Source organism: Coenobita brevimanus, chromosome 116, assembly GCF_032717465.1.
Source record: "Coenobita brevimanus isolate Jiangsu-jjx chromosome 116, ASM3271746v2, whole genome shotgun sequence".
Classification (NCBI taxonomy): Eukaryota; Metazoa; Arthropoda; class Malacostraca; order Decapoda; family Coenobitidae; genus Coenobita; species Coenobita brevimanus.
In genome coordinates this window covers 45,678,524-45,702,089 of record NC_137069.1, presented here as the reverse complement: position 1 = coordinate 45,702,089, position 23,566 = coordinate 45,678,524, and positions in this window count along the sequence as shown.

The following is a 23,566-nucleotide window of genomic DNA, read 5'->3' as shown; positions in this document are numbered from 1 at the left end:
GAACAAGTCTGCAAAATTATTTAGTGTAAACATGATCTCCCCGTTGTGTTCTGTTACCTATTGAGTACCACGGAATAACTGGCGCAACTCTGAACTGGTCGCCCTCATAGTAGCGGCTGCCTCAATTGCTTTTGCATGTTGGGGAGGTACCTTCATGTCTTCCTGCATTTGCTTGAGGAGATTAGTTAATCCTATAAGGGATGCAGAATTGGAATGTTGGCAACAGTATTGAATAAGCCGTTGGCTAAACGTGTCAAACGTTTGACAATCTTCGAAGTGCCCCGCACGAATAGCGGCTCCTATTAATGATCTGCCATGGTGAAGTCGACTGAGAAGATATGAAACTTTCAAGGGTTCAGTTACAATCTGACGATTATGAGGGTCATTTTCGACCTCTCTGAGGAAATCGTAAATCAAAACAGTACTATCCTCTCCTGTAAATTTGGGTCTATTCACATCATCTAAATATATGGATTGTGGAGGTGGAGGGTTCTGAGTCGCCATCGTAAGAAGAGGGTGAGACCGCGAAGGTGAGGAAGTAGGCACGGTAGTGAACTGAGACGGTGTGTGGGAAGGAAGTGTCGTGGCGGTAGTGGTGTGTGTATGTGTAGTAGTAGGGAGGGATAAAGACTGTGGAGAAGACTGAGTGGTTTCAGGCGAATCTGTTGGAGAAGATGATAGTATCTGGAGTTAATATATCTGGATTTAGGGTAGGAGTAACAGGTGTAGTAGAAACAGGTAGGGAACTTACGGTTGGTCTGGTATAAGATCTGCCACTGTGAAGATTTACATTATCTCTACATACAGCGTTATCTGTGTTACCGTCAGGTTCAGTAGGTGGAGATCTACTCTTTTAAAAAAGGACATTAACAGAGTAGGAAGTATGCAAATAAAACTAAATGAACAAGAGGATGAATAAATGAGAATAAATAATTAAAAATATTTGTAATCTGTGAAGAAATGATTTATATACAATGAATATGAGTGAAAATGAATGCGTTATTTACAGCTGAGTATGAGTGGGAGAAAATGGGATGAAGTAGGAGTGAGTGAACGAAAAATTCTGACTGAATGAAAAATGAGGGACAAAAATGTAATGAATGGATGAGAGTAAATGGTGAGAATATCACAATCTATAGAGACAGCTTGGCTTCTCTGTAGAAAGGGATTAATCAATGTGATGGAATGAGGAATCGCATGAAAATGCAGGTAGGAAATACTTTGTAGTGAGATGCAGTCTGTCCCAAGACTGAAGAAAAAGTGAGGCTCTCATCTCCTCGTGATTGGGTGGAAGTGTCCGTGACGTCACTGGGTGGCGGCTCTCCACTGGGCAGAACGAGAAGCTGATAGGAGCAGGAGACTGTGACGTAGCTTGGTGTGACTGGCCACGCTCCCTGGGTGACGTCGGTGTGTGTGGTGGGTGGGGAAAACGATGACGTAACGGCATCGGGCGGCGGCTGGGGGCTGCTTCCTGGAGTGGGGTCTGGGGTGGAGTTTGTGGGGGCTGAAACTAACCGTTACAGCAGGCTGGACAGGAACACATGAAGGCAAAGGCAGGTTGTAGGTTGATAGGAGCAGGAGCCTTACATGGTTCACTGGTTGTGGTGGCGTGGTGATAGGTGGGGTGTTGATGTGGAGGAAATTCACAAAATTACATCAAAACTGCCAGAACGATTCCACACCAAGACTGCAAACAGGGCTGGAGGCTAGGGCGGAGATAGGCTGTGTGTCGTCGTGGGAAGAACAGCAGTGACAGTAGCGTGGGAAGACAGACACAGCTAAACCGGCCCACAGAAGACGTAATTCACTATTATCCCACTCGCTTTCCACCAAATGTTAAAGCTGTCAGTGCCCCCCTTTACGTCACTTGCAGGTGAAGGCAAGTCTTGTAGTAGTTTTCTGACAATATATCAAACACCGTCTTGAATCAATATACAGCAATACCGGACAACTCCATGTCCTTCCCCAGACCCGTATAGACAGCTACTGATCGCCGGCTAGGGCGGTGGTCCCGATCACAGAGACATGAATCACTCAAGGTAGACACAATAATCCGCTCATCCTAGACATAACACTGGGCGTTGATGCCCTACTTGGATCCTACTTACAACTACTTGCATACTATATTTACATATTATATAATATCTACAAAAAGATTACAAACATATCTGCCACCCCATTGCCTGCCTTACCTCACCTAATGACCTGCCTCGCTCTACCTGGCTTTCTTCACTAACTCTCCCTATCTAACTCACCTTCCCTCACCCTGCCTACCCACCTCCCTCTGCCTCTCTGCCTGCCTAACTCACCCTCCCTCACCTTGCCTATTTGCATGTCTTCTTGTCTGTCTTACTCTGCCCCCTGCCTACCTTATCCTGCCTCACCCTGCTGCCCACTCACCTCCCTCTACCTCTTTTCCTGCCTAACTCACTCTGTCTCACCCTTCCTATTTTTCTTCTTTGCTTTACTCAGCCCTGTGCCCAACTCACCCTGCTTACCCGCCTCCCTCTGCCTCTCTGCCTGCTTCACCTCTGTCGTAGAGTGTCAACTCATCTGCCTAAACTCGCCAACCCCATTTCCTGCCTCACCCTGCCTCACTGTGTCAACCTTCCTTCCCCGGTCTGCCTACCTCATCCTGCCTGCCTCTCATCCTCTTTCTTCCTACCCATCTCCTGCCCTACCCTACCTTTCTGTCTTCTCCACACCTTCTCTACCGTCCTTCCTGCCTCCTCTGGCTCACTCTCGCTGCCTGCCAATCCCCTGCCTAACCCTATCTCCCTACCCCACCTCCCCACTTCCCTGCCTACTCTACCTTCTGCACCCTTTGTACCCCTATCCCCCACCCTTCCTCCCACCTGCCTTATCCCTTCCCTGCCTCCCCCATTATCCTACCTGCCTTTGCCTCTCTCCCTTTGCCCTTATGGTCCCTCTGTCTCACTTTCATCCCTCATCTACCTAACCCTGCCTTCCCTCCATCCCTCTCACTGCCTTCCCCTCTCCTACTTTTACTCTGCCTTCCTCTTTTCCTCACTCTACTTCCTTTCTCTGCCTAAACCATGCCTCACCCACCGTCTCACTGAACTTACCTCACATAATCATCCCATCCTACTCTTTCACCCTCTCCCTGCTTCACCCCTTCCATGTCTGCTTCCTTCCTGCCCTACCTCCCTCTCTGACTACCTCACCCCTACCTTCATCCCTGCCTTACCTTATCAACTATGCCTCGTCTCTCCTAGCCTTCATTCCTTCTTCCACCCCTACCTTACCTTGTCTTTTCCAGTCACTACCTCCTCCTGCCTCCCACCCCTTCCCTCACTTACCAACTTCCTACTTCATCCTGTCACCCCTTGTTTCATCCAGCCTCAGCCTCCCTCCCTGCCCAAACCACCCTACTTGCCTACATTCCTATCTCACCATTTCTTAAATTACCTGTCTGCCTTCCTGTCTTCCTCCCTACTCCCCCCTTCCTCCCCCCTCCCTTTCTGCCTGCCTCCCTCCCTGCCTCATCCTTTTCTTTCCTACCTGTCTGCCTCTCCCATCCTATCTCACCTTACCTTCCTTCCATCCATTCTCTCTGTCTACCTTACCCTGTTCTGCCTACCTGCCTGCCTACCTCTTTTCTCTCTCACTCTGCCTCACCCTCCTTCCTCGAGGTCTCCCTGTGCCTGTTAATCTCCTGCCTTACCCTGCCTTCCTACCTAATTGTCTGTCTCCCTATCCCCTCACTCACCTTACTTATCCCTACTACTTCTGACTCACACGTACGTCCTTCCATCCTCTCTCTGGCTACCTTACCTTGCTGTGTGTGTGTGTGTGTGTGTGTGTGTGTGTGTGTGTGTGTGTGTGTGTGTGTGTGTGTGTGTGTGCCCGTTTACAATATATCTCGAATAGTATTTCTCCGATTTAGAAGAGCACAGCAATAGCCCATAATAAAACTTTTATTTTTTGCAATAACTGAAAGGTCAGAGTCACAAGGCTGGGTCATACGTTGGCCTAGCAAACTTTTATTTTTTTTAGTTAAGACCAAAGTTGGGAGAAGGGCTGAGAGTGATGGAGGAATGAAGGGATTTAATTATGAGAAGAGTCAAAGGTCAAGGTCAGAGGTTAAAGTTCGACCCTTGGACCAGTCGGTGGGCGCGGGTGTTGCACTTTCCACATGCTCCCTCTTGCTGCCACTCTCTCTCTCTCTCTGTTGTAGAGGGTGAAGGAATGCAGTGTTCATTTTTCTGTGTCGCCTGGTTTAGAAAAAAAAATCAATTTTTTTTAAAGTACGTTTTCTGTGACATTCTATTCGTGTAAATCTGAAAAAAAAAAAAAAAAATCCTATATACATTTTTTGTTCAATTTTTGGCTATTTTCGTGGTGGGGTTGTGGTCTATGAGGATAAGTTATATGATAAGTTATGTTTTATTTTTTCGACGACATTCTTATCGATGCCGTCTTAGCATCATCATCATCATCAACTGCAGCAGCAGCAGCAGCAGCAGTAGTAGTAGTAGTAGTAGTAGTAGGATAGTAGTAGCAGTAACAGTATTATTAATAGCAGTAGTGACCCCACCATTACAATCGATGTGACAACCCCACCAACCCCACCATACTCTACCTGGTCGTGGTGTAGTGGTGTGCTGCTAATCTCACCTTTCAGTATTACCTTTCGATTCCTGCTTCACCAACCCCACCATTACCGCATTCGACCCAGCCATTCTCCTCTATTTTCTACCCAACCTCACCTTTCAGTTTCACCCCACTCAACTCCTCTCCACTTCATCACTACTTCTTTAAACCCCACCGAACTCCACCACATTCTACCTCTCCTCCCGTGTCAGTTCTACCCTACTTCTTCCTGTTCAATCCCACAATTATCCCATTCAACCCCTCCCAACCCCACCGTTCCCCAGCGTACCTCAAACTTTTATTTTTATATCTTGATTCACGCTTAACCCCACCATTAATAGATTGAACCCCACCCAACCTCACCATACTCCAAGCAGTCTCACTTACTAACTACACTCAAGCACTCCCATCTCAACCCCACAATAACCCCATTCAACCCCACCCATCCCCACCATATTCTAACCTACCTCTCCTGCAAATCCCACCCCAGTAAATTCCACTCAACCCCACCGTTGATCCGGTCAACTCCATCCAACCCCACGATATGGTACTCCACCGCAGCAGTGAGTTCTAACTTACCTTTCCCTACTCAACCCCACCATTACCTGATTCAACCCCACTCAGTTCCACCATACCCCAGCCTACCCTACCTCTCAATATTACCCTCCTCCTCCTCCTTCAACCCCACCATTACCCCATTCAACCCCACCCAACTCCACCATACTCTACCTTACCTTATTTTTCTCTTTAACCCCCACCTCCTCCCTCAACCCCAGTAGTAGCTGATTCAACCCCATTAAAACCCATTACACGCTACCCAACCTCATCAATCAGTTTCAACGAACCTTTCCGCGCTCAACCCCACCAGTCTCCCATTCAACCCAACTCAACATCATCTCATTTTAACCTATTCTACTTCCTATTTTACCTCACTCATCCTCCCTTAAACCCACCATTTCCCCACTCATCCTCACTCAACCCCACCATATTCTACCCAACCTAATCTTTCAGATTTACATCATTCCTCTCCTTTCAGCCCCACCATTAATCGATTCAACCCTACCCAATCCCACAATACTCTATCTTACATCATCTTTCAATTTTACCCCACTCCTCTTCGCTCAACCCTACCATAACCACAACCAACCCCATTAAAGCTCACTATATTCTGCTGTATCTCATCTCTCAGTTTGACCGCACTCCACCCGTCTCAACCCCACCATTAACCGATTCAACCTCATTGAACCCCACCATACTCTACCCTTCCTCACCTTTCAATATTACCCCACCCTTTCTCCCTCAACCCCACCATTTTCTCATTCATCCCCAGTGAACCCCACCGTACCCTACCCTATCTAACCTTTGATATTTACACCATTCCTCTTCGCTCAACCCCACCATCACCCAATTTACCCCACTCAGTCCCACCATGTTCTACCCAACCTCACCTTTAAATACCATCCCACTACTCCCCTCTCAACCCCACCATTATCTGATTCAACCCGTCAACCCCACCATACTCTTCCTTATCTCACATTTCAATACTACCCCACTATTCCCCTATCAACCCGTCTATTACCTGATTCAACCCCAGTCAACACACCTTACTTTACCCTACCTCATCTGCAAACCTCACCTCATTACTTCCCACTAAACCCCACCACATCTTGGTTGACCTCCACCAAACCCCACCACGCTCTACCTTACCTCACGTTTCAATTTTAGCTAACCTTCCCCCACTCAACACCACCTTTACCCCATTCACCCCCACTCAACTAGGTCATACCCTACTGAACCTCATCTTTCAATTCTACCCCACTACTTTCCTCTCAACCCCACCATTACCCCAATGAACCCCACTCAGCCCCACTGTGTTCTGCCCTTCCTCCTCTGCAAACCTCACCAATGTACTTACTGCTCATCCCCATCATTACCCCATTCAACCCCACCCAACCCCACCAAACTCTACCCTACCTCACTTTTACTTTAACCTACACCTCCTCCCTCAACCCCACTATTATCTGATTCAACCCCACTCAACCGCATTACACGCTACGAAACCTCAGCAATCAGTTTTAACTAACCTTTCCCCGCACAACCCCACCATTCCCCCATTCAACCCAACTCAACCCCATCTCACTCTAGCCTACTCTACTTCCAATTATATCTCACTCCTCCTCCCTTAACCCCACCATTCCCCCACTCAATCTCAGTCAACCCCACCATACTCTACCCTACCTCACCTTTCAGATTTACACCACTCCTCTCCTCTCAACCCCACCATTAATCAATTCAACCCTACCCAGTCCACAATACTCTACCTTCCCTCATCAATCAATTTTACCCCACTCGTCTCTGCTCAACCCCACCATAATCCCAATCAGCCCCATAGAAGCTCACAATACTCTGCCTTACCTAACCTTTCAGTTTAATCCTAGTCCACCCCTCTGAACCCCATCATTACCCGATTCAATCTCACTCAACCCCACCAACTCTACCCTACCTCACCTTTCAATATTACCCAACCCTTTCTCCCACAATCCCACCATAAACCCATTCAACCTCGCCATTCTCTGCCATGCTCTACCCAACCTCACCTATCAAAACTACCTTACTACTCCCGTCTCAACCCCAACATTACCCTACAGCCCCACCCAACCCCACCACACTCTTCCCTACCTCACTTTTACTTTAACTCATACCTCCTCCCTCAGCCCCACTAGTAGCTCATTCAACCCCATTCAAACCCATTACACGCTACCCAACCTCATCAATCAGTTTGAACTAACCTTTCCCCGCTCAACCCCACCAGTCCCCCATTCAACCCAACCCAACCCCATCTCACTCTAGCCTACTCTACTTCCAATTCTACCTCACTCCTCCACCTTTATCCCCACCATTTCCCCACTCAACCTCACTCAACCCCACCATACCCTACCCTACCTCACCTTTTAGATTTACATCACTCCTCTCCTCTCACCCCCATCATTAATCGATTGAACCCTACCCAAACTCAAAATACTCTACCTTACCTCATCTTTCAATTTTACCCCACTCCTCTCCGCTCAACCCCACCATAATCCCAATCAACCCCACACAACCCCACAACACTCTACCCTACTTCACCTTTCAATATTACCCCACCACTCCTCCCTCAACCCCATCATTGTCCCATTCAACCCCACCCAACCGCACCATACTCTATCCTTCCTCACCTTTCAATACAACCCAATAATTTCTCCCTCAACCCCACCATTATTTTTTTCAACCCCACTAAACCCCACCATACTTTACCTTACCTCGCCTTTCAGTGGTACCCCACCCTATCTCCCTCAACCGTACCATTACCTCATTCAACCCCACTAAACCCCACCATACTCTACCCTCTCTCAACTATCAACACTACCCAACTCCTCCTTCCTTAACCCCACCATTACCCCATTCATCCCCACCCCACCCCATCATACTCTACCGTACCCTACCTCTCAGTTTTACCCCCCTCCATCAGAGTCATCCCCACCATTAATCGATTCAACCCCACTCAACCCCAACATACACTACCCAATCTCATCTTTGAATATCATCCCACCCTTTCTCCCTCAACCCCACCATAACCCCATTCTACCCTGTCATTCTCTTCCATGCTCTACCCAACCTCATCTTTCAAAACTACCCCACTACTCCCCTCTCAACCCCACCATTACCCGACTCAACCCCACCCAACTCCACTACACTCTACTTCTCCTCCCCTGTCAATTCTACCCTACTTCTTCCTGTTGAACCCCACTATTAAACAATTTAACCCTACTCAACCCCACTCCACTCTACCCAACCTCACATTTGCATTTTACCCTTCTCTTCTTCGCTCAAACCCACAATTACCCCATTCAGTCCCACTCAGTCCCACCATGTTCTACCGAACCTCATCTTTCAATACCAACCCACTACTTCCCTCTCAACCCAACCATTATCTGATTCAACCCCACCCATCCCCACCATCATCTACCCTATATTTCCTTTCAGTACTACCCCACCACTCCCGTCAAAACCTCCATTACTTGATTCAACCCCAGACAACCCCACCAAACTCTTCCTTATCTTACCTTTCAATGCTACCCTACAGCTCTCATAAAAACCCCTCCATTACCTGATTCAACCCCAGTCAAACCCACCTTACTTTACCCTACCTCATCTGCAAACCTTACCCCAGTACTTCCCATTCAACCCCACCATTTCTTGGATCAACCCCACCCAACCCCACCATACTCTACCCCACCTCATCTTTCAATTGAACTCCACTTCACCTTCCTCAACCCCACTATTATCTGATTCAACCCAACTCAACCGCATTACACGCTACCCAACCTCACCAATCAGTTTTAACTAACCTTTCCCCGCACAAAGCCACCAGTCCCCTATTCAACCCAACTCAACCCCATCTCACTCTAGCCTACGCTACTTGCAATTATACCTCACTTCTCCTCCCTTAACCCCACCTTTCCCCCAACCCCACTCAACCCCACCATACTCTACCCAACTTAACCTTTCAATATTCCCTCATCCCTCCTTCACCAACCCCACCATAACCCCATTCGACCCAGCCATTCTCTGCCATGTTCTACCCACCCTCATATTTCAGTTTCACCCCAATCAACCCCTCTCCACTTCATCACTACTCCTTTCAACCCCACCCAACCCCACCACATTCTACCTCTCCTCCCATGTGAGTTCTACCCTAATTCTTCCTGCTCAAACCCACCATTATCCCATTCATCCCCACCCAACCCCACCGTTCCCCAACTTACCACAAACTTCTATTTTTATCCCTTGATTCACGCTTAACCCCACCATTAACAGACTCAACCCCACCCAACCTCACCATACTCTACCCAGTCTCACCTACTAACTACACCCAAGCACTCCCATCTCAACCCCACAATAACCCCATTCAACCCCACCCATACCCACCATATTCTAATATACCTCGCCTGCAAACCCCACCCCAGTACATCCCACTCAACCCCACCGTTACTCGGGTCAACCCCATCCAACCCCACTATATGGTATTCCACCGCAGCATTGAGTTCTAACTTACCTTTCCTTACTCAACCCCACCATTACCTGATTCAACCCCACTCAGTTCCACCATACCCTAGCCTACACTACTTCTGAATATTACCCTCCTCCTCCTCCTTAAACCCCACCATTAACCCATTCAACCCCACTCAACTCCACCATACTCTACCTTACCTCAATATTCACTTTAACCCCCACCTACTTCCTCAACCCCAGTAATAGCTGATTCAACCCCATTCAAACCCATTACACGCTACCCAACCTCATCAATCAGTTTGAACTAATCTTTCCCCGCTCAATCCCACCAGTCCTCCATTCAACCCAACTCAACCCCATCTCACTCTAGCCTGCTCTACTTCAAATTTTACCTCACTCCTCCTCCCTTAACCCCACCGTTTCCCCACTCAACCTCACACAACCCCACCATGCCATACCCAACCTCATCTTTCAGATTTACATCACTCCTCTCCTCTCAGCCCCACCATTAATTGATTCAACCCTACCCAACCCCACAATACTCTTCCTTACCTCATCTTTCAATTTTACCCCACTCCTCTCCGCTCAACCCCACCATAACCCCAATCAACCCCATCTAAGCTCACTATATTCTACTGTACCTCACCTTTCAGTTTGACCCCACTCCACCCCTCTCAACTCCACCATTAACCGATTCAACCTCATTCAACCCCACCATACTCTACCCTACCTCACCTTTCAATATTACCCCACCCTTTCTCCCTCAACCCCACCATTTTCTCATTCACCCCCACTGAACCTCACCATATTGTACCCTACCTCACCTTTCATATTTACACCATTCCTTTTCGCTCAACCCCACCATCACCTCATTCAACCCCACTCAATCCCACAATCTTCTACCCAACCTCACCTTTCAATACCACCACAATACTTCACTCTCAACCCCACCGTTATCTGATTCAACCCGTCAACCCCACCATACTCTTCCTTATCTTACCTTTCAATACTACCCCACAATTTCCCTATCAACCCGTCCATTACCTGATTCAACCCCAGTCAACACACCTTACTTTACCCTACCTCATCTGCAAACCTCACCCCATTACTTCCCAATGAACCCCACCATATCTCGGTTCACCTCACCCAACCCCACAACGCTCTACCCTACCTCACGTTTCAATTTTAGCTAACCTATCCCCCACTCAACACCACCTTTACCCCATTCACCCCCAGTCAACTTCTTCATACCCTACCGAACCTCACCTTTCAATTCTACCCCACTACTTTCCTCTCAACCCAACCATTACCCCAATCAACCCCACTCAGCCCAACTGTGTTCTGCCCTACCTCCTCTACAAATCTCACCCCTGTACTTCCTGCTCATCCAAACCATTACCCCATTCAACCCCACCCAACCCCACACTACTCTACCCTACCTCACTTTTACTTTAACCTACACCTTCTCCCTCAACCCCACTAGTAGCTGATTCAACCCCATTCAAACCCATTACACGCTATCCAACCTCACCAATCGGTTTTAACTAACCTTTCCCCGCACAAAGCCACGAGTTCCCTATTCAACGCAACTCAACCCCATCTCACTCTAGCCTACTCTACTTCCAATTATACCTCACTCCTCCTCCCTTAACCCCACCATTCCCCCACACAACCTCAGTCAACCCCACCATACTCTACCCTACCTCACCTTTCAGATTTACACCACTCCTCTCCTCTCAACCCCACCATTAATCGATTCAACCCTACCCAATCCACAATACTCTACCTTCATTCATCTATCAATTTTACCCCATTCGTCTCTGCTCAACCCCATCATAACCCCAATCAACCCCATCGAAGCTCACTATACTCTACCTTACCTCACCTTTCAGTTTTATCCCACTCCACCCCTCTGAACCCCATCATTACCCGATTCAATCTCACTCAACCGCACCATACTCTACCCTACCTCACCTTTATATATTACCCCACCCTTTCTCCCTCAACCCCACCATAACCCCATTCTACCCCGCCATTCTCTACCATGCTCTACCCAACCGCATCTATCAAAACTACCCCACTACACCTCTCTCAACCCCACCATTACCCGACTCATACCCACTCAACCCAACAACACTCTACCTCTATTCCCCTGTCAGTTCTATCCTGCTTCTCCCTGTTCAACACCACAATTAAACAATTTAACCCCACTCAACCCCACCACAATTTGCTCAACCTCACATTTGCATATTACCCTTCTCCTCTTCGCTCAACCCCACCATTACCCCATTCAACCCCACTCAGTCCCGCCATGTTCTACCTAACATCACCTTTCAATACCACCCCAATACTCCCCTCTCAACTCCATCGTTATCTGATTCAACCCGTCAACCCCACCATACTCTTCCTTATCTTACCTTTCAATACTACCCCACTATTCCCCTATCGACTCGTCCATTACCTGATTCAGCCCCAGTCAACACACCTTACTTTACCCTACCTCATCTGCAAACCTCACCCCATTACTTCCCACTAAATCCCACCATATCTCCGTTCACCTCCACCCAACCCCATCACGCTCTACCCTACCTCACGTTTCAATTTTAGCTAACCTTCCCCCCACTCAACACCACCATTGCCCAATTCACCCCCACTCAACTTCTTCATACCCTACCGAACGTCACCTTTCAATTCTACCCCACTACTTTCCGCTCAAACCCACCATTACCCCAATCAACCCCACTCAGCCCCACTGTGTTCTGCCCTACCTCCTCTGCAAATCTCACCCCTGTACTTCCTCGTGATCCCCACCATTACCCTATTCAACCCCACCCCACCCCTCACTACTCTACCCTATCTCACTTTTCCTTTAACCTACACCTCCTCCCTCAACCCCACTAGTAGCTGATTCAACCCCATTGAAACCCATTACACGCTATCCAACCTCACCAATCGGTTTTAACTAACCTTTCCCCGCACAAAGCCACCAGTTCCCTATTCAACCCAACTCAACCCCATCTCACTCTAGCCTACTCTACTTCCAATTATACCTCACTCCTCCTCCCTTAACCCCACCATTCCCCCACTCAACCTCAGTCAAAACCACCATACTCTACCCAACCTCACCTTTCAGATTTACACCACTCCTTTCCTCTCTACCCCACCATTAATCGATTGAACTCTAAACAATCCACAATACTCTACCTTCATTCATCTATCAGTTATACCCCATTCGTCTCTGCTCAACCCAATCATAACCCCAATCAACCCCATCGAAGCTCATTATACTCTACCTAACCTCACCTTTCAGTTTTATCCCACTCCACCCCTCTGAACCCCATCATTACCCGATTCAATCTCACTCAACCGCACCATACTCTACCCTACCTCACCTTTATATATTACCCCACCCTTTCTCCCTCAACCCCACCATAACCCCATTCTACCCCGCCATTCTCTACCATGCTCTAACCAACCGCATCTATCAAAACTACCCCACTACACCTCTCTCAACCCCACCATTACCCGACTCATACCCAGTCAACCTAACCACACTCTACCTCTCCTCCCTTGTTAGTTCTACCCTACTTCTCCCTGTTCCACCCCACAATTAAACAATTTAACCCCACTCAACCCCACCACAATTTGCCCAAAATCACATTTGCATATTACCCTTCTCCTCTTCGCTCAACCCCACCATTACCCCATTCAACCCCAACCAGTCTCACCATGTTCTACCCAACTTCACCTTTCAATACCACCCCATACTCCCCTCTCAACCCCACCATTATCTTTTTCAACCCCACTAAACCCCACCATACTCTACCTTACCTCATCTTTCAGTAATACCCCACCTTTTCTCCCTGAATCCCACCATTACCTCATTCAGTCCCACTAAAACCCACCATACTCTACCTTACCTCGCATTTCAGTATTACCCCACAGTTTCTCCCTCAACCCCACCATTACCTCATTCAAATCCACTAAACCTCACCATACTCTACCCACTCTCAGCTTTCAATACTACCCCACGCCCCTATGCTTTACCTGGCTATTACCCCATCGAACCTCACCCAACCCCATCATACTCTAACTTACCCTACCTCTCAATTTTACCCCCCTCCTGCCCAAGCATCCCCACCATTAATCGATTCAACCCCACTCAACCCCATCATACTCTACCTAACTTCACCTTTCAATATTACCTCACCCGTCCTTCACAAACCCCACCATAACTCCATTCGACCCAGCCAATCTCTGCCATGTTCTGCCCAACCTCACCTTTCAGTTTCACCCCACTCAACCCCTCTCCACTTCATCACTACTCCTTTCAACCCCACCCAACCCCACCACATTCTACCTCTCCTCCTCTCTCAGTTCTACCCTACATCTTCCTGTTCAACCCCACCATTATCCCATTCAATTCCATCCAACCCCACCGTTCCCCAGCCTACAACAAACTTCTATTTTTATCCCTTGATTCACGCTTAACCCCACCATTAACAGATTCAACCCCACCCAACCTCACCATACTCTAAACAGTCTCACCTACTAACTAAACCCAAGCACTCCCATCTCAACCCCACAATAACCCCATTCAACCCCACCCGTCCCCACCATATTCTAACCTACCTCGCCTGCAAACCCCACCCCAGTACATCCCACTCAACACCACCGTTACTCGGGTCAACCCCATCCAACCCCACTATATGGTACTCCACCGCAGCAGTGAGTTCTAACTTACCTTTTAATACTCAACCCCACCATTACCTGATTCAACCCAACTCAGTTCCACCATACCCCAGCCTACCCTACCTCTCAATATTACCCTCCTCCTCCTCCTTCAAACCCACCATTAACCCTATCAACCCCACCCAACTCCACCAAACTCTACCTTACCTCACCTTTCACTTTAACCCCCACCTCCTCCCTCAACCACACTAGTAGCTGATTCAACCCCATTCAAACCCATTACACACTACCCAACCTCATCAATCAGTTTCAACTAACCTTTCCCCGCTCAACCCCACCAGTCCTTTATTCAACCCAACTCAATCCCATCTCACTCTAGCCTATACTACTTCCAATTCTACATCACTCCTCCTCCTTTAACCCCACCATTTCCCCACTGAACCTCATTCAACCACACCATACCGTACCGAACAGCATCTTTAAGATTTACATCACTCCTCTCCTCTCAGCCCCACCATTAATCGATTCAACAATACCCAACCCCACAAAACTCTACCTTACCTCATCTTTCAATTTTACCCCACTCCTCTCCGCTCAACCCCACCATAATCCCAATCAACCCCATCCAAGCTCACTATATTCTACTGTACCTCTCCGTTCAGTTTGACCCCACTCCACCCCTCTCAACCCCACCATTAATCGATTCAACCTCATTGAACCCCACCATACTCTATCATACCTCGCCTTTCAATATTACCCCACTCTTTCTACCTCAACCCCACCATTATCACATTCATCTCCAGTGAACCCCACCGTACTCTACTCTACCTCAACTTTCATATTTACACCATTCCTCTTCGCTCAGCCCCACCATCACCCCATTCAACCCCACTCAGTCCCACCATGTTCTACCCAACCTCACCTTTCAATACCACCCAACCACTCCTCTGTAAACCCCTCCATTACCTGATTCAATTCCAGACAACCTCACCATACTGTTCCTCCTCTTACCTTTCAGTGCTACCTTCCTACTCCCATATCAACCCCTCCCTTACCTGATTCAACCCCTGTCAAACCTAATTTACTTTACCCTACATCATCTGCAAACCTCACCTCAGTACTTCCCATTCAACTCCACCATATCTTGGATCAACCCCACCCAACCCCACCATACTCTACCCCAACTCATCTTTCAATTGAACGCTACTCCACCTTCCTCAACCCCACTATTATCTGATTTAACCCCACTCAACCGCATTACACACTACCCAACATCACCAATCAGTTTTAACTAACCTTTTGTCGCACAACTCCACCAATCCAACATTCAACTCAACTCAACCACATCTCAATCGAGCCTACTCTACTTCCAATTATACCTCACTCCTCCTCCCTTAACCCCACCTTTCACCCAATCAACCTCAGTCAACCCCACCATACTCTACCCTACCTCACCTTTCAGATTTTCATCACTCCTCTCTTCTCAACCCCACCATTAATCGATTCAACCATACCCAATCCACAATACTCTACATTCCCTCATCTATAACTTTTACCCCACTCGTCTCTGCTCACCCCATTATAACCCCAAGAAACCCCATCGAAGCTCACTATCCTCTACCTTACCTCACCTTTCAGTTTTATCCCACTCCATCCCTCTGAACCCCACCATTACCCGATTCAATCTCACTCAACCCCACCATACTCTACCCTACATCACCTTTCAGTGTTACAACAACCTTCTTCCCTCAACCCCACCACAACCCCATTCTATCACGCCAATCTCTACCATGCTCTACCCAGCCTCGTCTATCAAAACTACCCCACTACTCCTCTCTCAATCCCACCATTACCCGACTCAGCCCTACCCAACCCAACCACACTCTACCTCTCCTTCCCTGTCCGTTCTACCCTACTTCTCCCTGTTCAACCCCACAATTAAACAATTTAACCCCACTCAACCCCACAACAATTTGCCCAACCTCACATTTTCATATTACCCTTCTCCTCTTCGCTCAACCCCACCATTACCCCATTGAATCTCAACCAGTCCCACCATGTTATAATCAACTTCACCTTTCAATACCACCCCACTACTCCCCTCTCAAGACCAAAATTATCTTTCTCAACCTCACTAAACCCCACCATACTCTACCTTACCTCACCTTTCAGTAATACCCCACCTTTTCTCCCTCAATCCCACCATTACCTTATTCAGTCCTACTAAAACCCACCATACTCTACCTTACTTTGCATTCAGTATTACCCCACATTTTCTCCCTCAACCCCACCATTACCTCATTCAATCCCACTAAACCTCACCATACTCTACCCACTCTCACCTTTCAATGCTACCCCACTCCTCCTTGCTTTACCTGACTATTACCCCATCGAACCCCATTCCACCCCATCATACTCTAACCTACCCTACAACTCAATTTTACCCACCTCCTGCCCAGTCATCCCCACCATTAATCGATTCAACCCCACTCAACCCCACCATACTCTACCCAACTTAACCTTTCAATATTCCCTCATCCCTCCTTCACCAACCCCACCATGACCCCATTCGACCCAGCCATTCTCTGCCATGTTCTACCCATTCTCACATTTCAGTTTCACCCCACTCAACCCCTCTCCACTTCATCACTACTCCTTTCAACCCCACCCAACCCCACCACATTCTACCTCTCCTCCCATGTGAGTTCTACCCTACTTCTTCCTGCTCAAACCCACCATTATCCCATTCATCCCCACACAACCCCACCGTTCCACAACTTACCACAAACTTCTATTTTTATCCCTTGATTCACGCTTAACCACACCATTAACAGATTCAACCCCACTCAACCTCACCATACTCTACCCAGTCTCACCTACTAACTACACCCAAGCACTCCCATCTCAACCCCACAATAACCCCATTCAACCCCACCCATCGCCACCATATTCTAATATACCTCACCTGCAAACCCAACCCCAGTACATCCCACTCAACCCCACCGTTACTCGGGTCAACCCCATCCAACCTCACTATATGGTATTCCACCGCAGCATTGAGTTCTAACTTGCCTTGCCTTACTCAACTTCACCATTACCTGATTCAACCCCACTCAATTCCACCATACCCTAGCCTACACTACTTCTGAATATTACCCTCCTTCTTAAACCCCACCATTAACCCATTCAACCCCATCCAACTCCACCATACTCTACCTTACCTCACCTTTCACTTTAACCCCCACCTACTTCCTCAACCCCAGTAGTAGCTGATTAAACCCCATTCAAACCCATTACACGCTACCCAACCTCATCAATCAGTTTGAACGAATCTTTCCCCGCTCAATCCCACCAGTCCTCCATTCAACCCAACTCAACCCCATCTCACTCTAGCCTGCTCTACTTCCAATTTTACCTCACTCCTAAGCCTTAACCCCACCATTTCCTCACTCAACCTCACTCAACCCCACCATGCCCTACCCAACCTCATCTTTCATATTTGCATCACTCCTCTCCTCTCAGCCCCACCATTAATCGATTCAACCCTACCCAACCCCACAATACTCTACCTTACCTCATCTTTCAATTTTTCCAGACTTCTCTCCGCTCAACCCCACCATAACCCCAATCAACCCCATCTAAGCTCACTATATTCTACTGTACCTCACCTTTCAGTTTGACCCAACTCCACCCCTCTGAACCCCACCATTAACCGATTCAACCTCATACAACCCCACCATACTCTACCCTACTTCACCGTTCAATAATACCCCACCCTTCCTCCCTCAACCCCACCATTTTCTCATTCACCCCCACTGAACCTCACCATATTGTACCCTACCTCACCTTTCATATTTACACCATTCCTCTTCGCTCAACCCCACCATCACCCCATTCAACCCCACTCAGTCCCACAATGTTCTACCCAACCTCACCTTTCAATACCACCACAATACTCCTCTCTCAACCCCACAGTTATCTGATTCAACCCGTCAACCCCACCATACTCTTCCTTATCTTACCTTTCAGTACTACCCAACTATTTCCCTATCAACCCGTTCATTACCTGATTCAACCCCAGTCAACACACCTTACTTTAAACTACATCATCTGCAAACCTCACCCCATTACTTCCCACTAAACCCCACCATATCTCGGTTCACCTCCACCCAACCCCTTGACGCTCTACCCTACCTCACGTTTCAATTTTAGCTAACCTTCCCAACACTCAACACCACCTTTACCCCATTCACCCCCACTCAACTCCTTCATACTCTACCGAACCTCACCTTTCAATTCTACCCAATACTTTCCTCTCAACCCCACCATTACCCCAATCAACCCCACTCAGCCCCACTGTGTTCTGCCCTACCTCCTCTGCAAATCTCACCCCTGTACTTCCTGCTCATCCCCACCATTACCCAATTCAACCCCACCCAAACCCACATTACTCTACCATACCTCACTTTTACTTTAAAATATACCTCCTCCCTCAACCCCACTAGTAGCTGATTCAACCCCATTGAAACCCATTACACGCTATCCAACCTCAACAATCGGTTTTAACTAACCTTTCCCCGCACAAAGCCACGAGTTCTCTATTCAATGCAACTCAACCCCATCTCACTCTAGCCTACTCTACTTCCAATTATACCTCACTCCTCCTCCCTTAACCAAACCATTCCCACACACAACCTCAGGCAACCCCACCATACTCTACCCTACCTCACCTTTCAGATTTACACCACTCCTCTCCTCTCAACCCCACCATTAATCGATTTAACCCTACCTAATCCACAATACTCTACCTTCATTCAGCTATCAATTTTGCCCCATTCGTCTCTGCTCAACCCCCTCATAACCCCAATCAACCCCATCGAAGCTCACTATATTCTACCTTACCTCACCTTTCAGTTTTATCCCACTCCACCTCTCTGAACCCCATCATTACCCGATTCAATCTCACTCAACCGCATCATACTCTACCCTACCTCACCTTTATACATCACCCAACCCTTTCTTCCTCAACCCCACCATAACCCCATTCTACCCCGCCATTCTCTACCATGCTCTACCGAACCGCATCTATCAAAACTACCCCACTACACCTCTCTAAACCCCACCATTAACCGACTCATACCGACTCAACCCAACCACACTCCACCTCTTTTCCTCTGTCAGTTCTACCCTGCTTCGACCTGTTCAACCCCACAATTAAACAATTTAACCCCATTTAACCCCACCACAATTTGCTCAACCTCACATTTGTATATTACCCTTCTCCTCTTCGCTCAACCCCACCATTACCCAATTCAACCCCAACCAGTCCCACCATGTTCTACCCAACCTCACCTTTCAGTACCACCACAATACTCCCCTCTCAACCCCATCGTTATCTGATTCAACCCGTCAACCCCACCATACTCTTCCTTATCTTACCTTTCAATACTACCCCACTATTTCCCTATCAACTCGTCCATTACCTGATTCAACCCCAGTCAACACACCTTACTTTACTCTACCTCATCTGGAAACCTCACCCCATTACTTCCCACTAAACCCCACCATATCTCGGTTCACCTCCACCCAACCCCCCCACGCTCTACCGTACCTCACGTTTCAATTTTAGCTAACCCCCCCACTCAACACCACCATTACCCCATTCACCCCCAGTCAACTTCTTCATACCCTACCGAACCTCAGCTTTCAATTCTACCCCACTACTTTCCTCTGAAACCCACCATTACCCCAATCAACTCCACTCAGCCCCACTGTGTTCTGCCCTACCTCCTCTGCAAATCTCACCCCTGTACTTCCTTCTCATCCCCACCATTACCCCATTCAACCCCACCCAACCCCACACTACTCTACCCTACCTCACTTTTACTTTAACCTACACCTCCTCCCTCAACCCCACTAGTAGCTGATTCAACACCATGGAAACCCATTACACGCTATCCAACCTCACCAATCGGTTTTAACTAACCTTTCCCCGCACAAAGCCACCAGTTCAATATTCAACCCGACTCAACCCCATCTCACTCTAGCCTACTCTACTTCCAATTATACCTCACTTCTCCTCCCTTAACCCCACCATTCCCCCACTCAACCTCAGTCAAAACCTCAATACTCTACCCTACCTCACCTTTCAGATTTGCACTACTCCTTTCCTCTCTACACCACCATTAATCGATTCAACCCTACCCAATCCACAATACTCTACCTTCATTCATCTATCAATTATACCCCATTCGTCTCTGCTCAACTCCATCATAACCCCAATCAACCCCATCGAAGCTCAGTATACTCAACCTAACCTCACCTTTCAGTTTTATCCCACTCCACCCCTCTGAATCCCATCATTACCCGATTCAATCTCACTCAACCGCACCATACTCTACCCTACCTCACCTTTATATATTACCCCACCCTTTCTCCCTCAACCCCACCATAACCCCATTCTACCCCGCCATTCTCTACCATGCTCTACCCAACCGCATCTATGAAAACTACCCAACTACACCTCTCTCAACCCCACCATTACCCTACTCATACCCAGTCAACCTAACCACACTCTACCTCTCCTCCCCTGTTAGTTCAACCCTACTTCTCCCTGTTCCACCCCAAAATTAAACAATTTAACCCCACTCAACCCCACCACAATTTGCTCAACCTCACATTTGCATATTACCCTTCTCCTCCTCGCTCAACCCCACCATTACCCCATTCAACCCCAACCAGTCTCACCATCTTCTACCCAACTTCACCTTTCAATACCACCCCATACTCCCCTCTCAACCCCACCATTATCTTTTTCAACCCCATTAAACCCCACCATACTCTACCTTACCTCATCTTTCAGTAATACCCCACTATTTCTCCCTGAATCCCACCATTACCTCATTCAGTCCCACTAAAACCCACCATACTCTACCTTACCTCGCATTTCAGTATTACCCCACATTTTCTCCCTCAACCCCACCATTACCTCATTCAAATCCACTAAACCTCACCATACTCTACCCACTCTCAGCTTTCAATACTACCCCACTCCCCCATGCTTTACCTGACTATTACCCCATCGAACCCCACCCCATCCCATCATACTCTAACTTACCCTACCTCTCAGTTGTACCCCCCTCCTGCAGAGTCATCCCCACCATTAATCGATTCAACCCCACTCAACTCCACCATACTCTACCCAACTTCACCTTTCAATATTACCTCACCCCTCCTTCACCAACCCCACCATAACTCCATTCGACCCAGGCATTCTCTGCCATGTTCTACCCAACCTCACCTTTCAGTTTCACCCCACTCAACCCCTCTCCACTTCGTCAATACTCCTTTCAACCCCACCCAACCCCACGACATTCTACCTCTCTTCCTCTCTCACTTCTACTCTACTTCTTCCTGTTCAACCCCACCATTAACCCATTCAACCCCATCCAACCCCACCGTTCCCCAGCCTACAACAAAATTCTATTTTTATCCCTTGATTCACGATTAACCCCACCATTAACAGATTCAACCCCACCCAACCTCACCATACTCTAAACAGTCTAACCTACTAACTACACCCAAGCACTCCCATCTCAACCCCACAATAACCCCATTCAACCCCACCCATCCCCACCATATTCTAACCTACCTCGCCTGCAAACCCCACCCCAGTACATCCCACTCAACACCACCGTTACTCGGGTCAACCCCATACAACCCCACCATATGGTACTCCACCGCAGCAGTGAGTTCTAACTTACCTTTTAATACTCAACCCCACCATTACCTGATTCAACACAACTCAGTTCCACCATACCCCAGCCTACCCTACCTCTCAATATTACCCTCCTCCTTCTCCTTCAAACCCACCATTACCCCATTCAGCCTCACCAAATTCCACCATACTCTACCTTACCTCACCTTTCACTTTAACCCCCACCTCCTCCCTCAACCCCGCCAGTAGCTGATTCAACCCCATTCAAACCCATTACACACTACCCAACATCATCAATCAGTTTCAACTAACCTATCCCCGCTCAACCCCACCAGTCCCCCATTCAACCCAACTCAACCCCATCTCACTCTAGCCTACACTACTTCCAATTCTACATCACTCCTCCTCCTTTAACCCCACCATTTCCTCACTGAACCTCACTTAAATACACCATACCCTACCGAACAGCATCTTTCAGATTTACATCACTCCTCTCCTCTCAGCCCCACCATTAATCGATTCAACCCTACCCAACCCCACAATACTCTACCTTACCTCATCTTTCAATTTTACCCCACTCCTCTCCGCTGAACCCCACCATAACCAAAATCAACCCCATCCAATCTCACTATATTTTACTGTACCTCTCCGTTCAGTATGACCCCACTCCACCTCTCTCAACCCCACCATTAATCGATTCAACCTCATTCAACCCCACCATACTCTATCCTACCTCACCTTTCAATATTACCCCACCCTTTCTCCCTCAACCCAACCATTATCACATTCATCCCCAGTGAACCCCACCGTACTCTACCTCAACTTTCATATTTACACCATTCCTCTTCGCTCAGCCCCACCATCACCCCATTCAACCCCACTCAGTCCCACCATGTTCTACCCAACCTCACCTTTCAATACCACCCAACCACTCCTCTGTAAACCCCTCCATTACCTGATTCAATTCCAGACAACCTCACCATACTGTTCCTTATCTTACCTTTCAGTGCTACCTTCCTACTCCCATATCAACCCCTCCCTTACCTGATTCAACCCCTGTCAAACCCAATTTACTTTACCCTACCTCATCTGCAAACCTCACCCCAGTACTTCCCATTCAACTCCACCATATCTTGGATCAACCCCACCCAACCCCACCATACTCTACCCCAACTCATCTTTCAATTGAACTCCACTCCACCTTCCTCAACCCCACTATTATCTGATTCAACCCCACTCAACCGCATTACACACTACCCAACATCACCAATCAGTTTTAACTAACCTTTCCCCGCACAACTCCACCAATCCCCCATTCAACTCAACTCAACCCCATCTCACTCGAGCCAACTCTACTTCCAATTATACCTCACTCCTCCTTCCTTAACCACACCATTCACCCACTAAACCTCAGTCAACCCCACTATACTCTACCCTACCTCACCTTTCAGATTTTCACCACTCCCCTCTTCTCAACCCCACCATTAATCG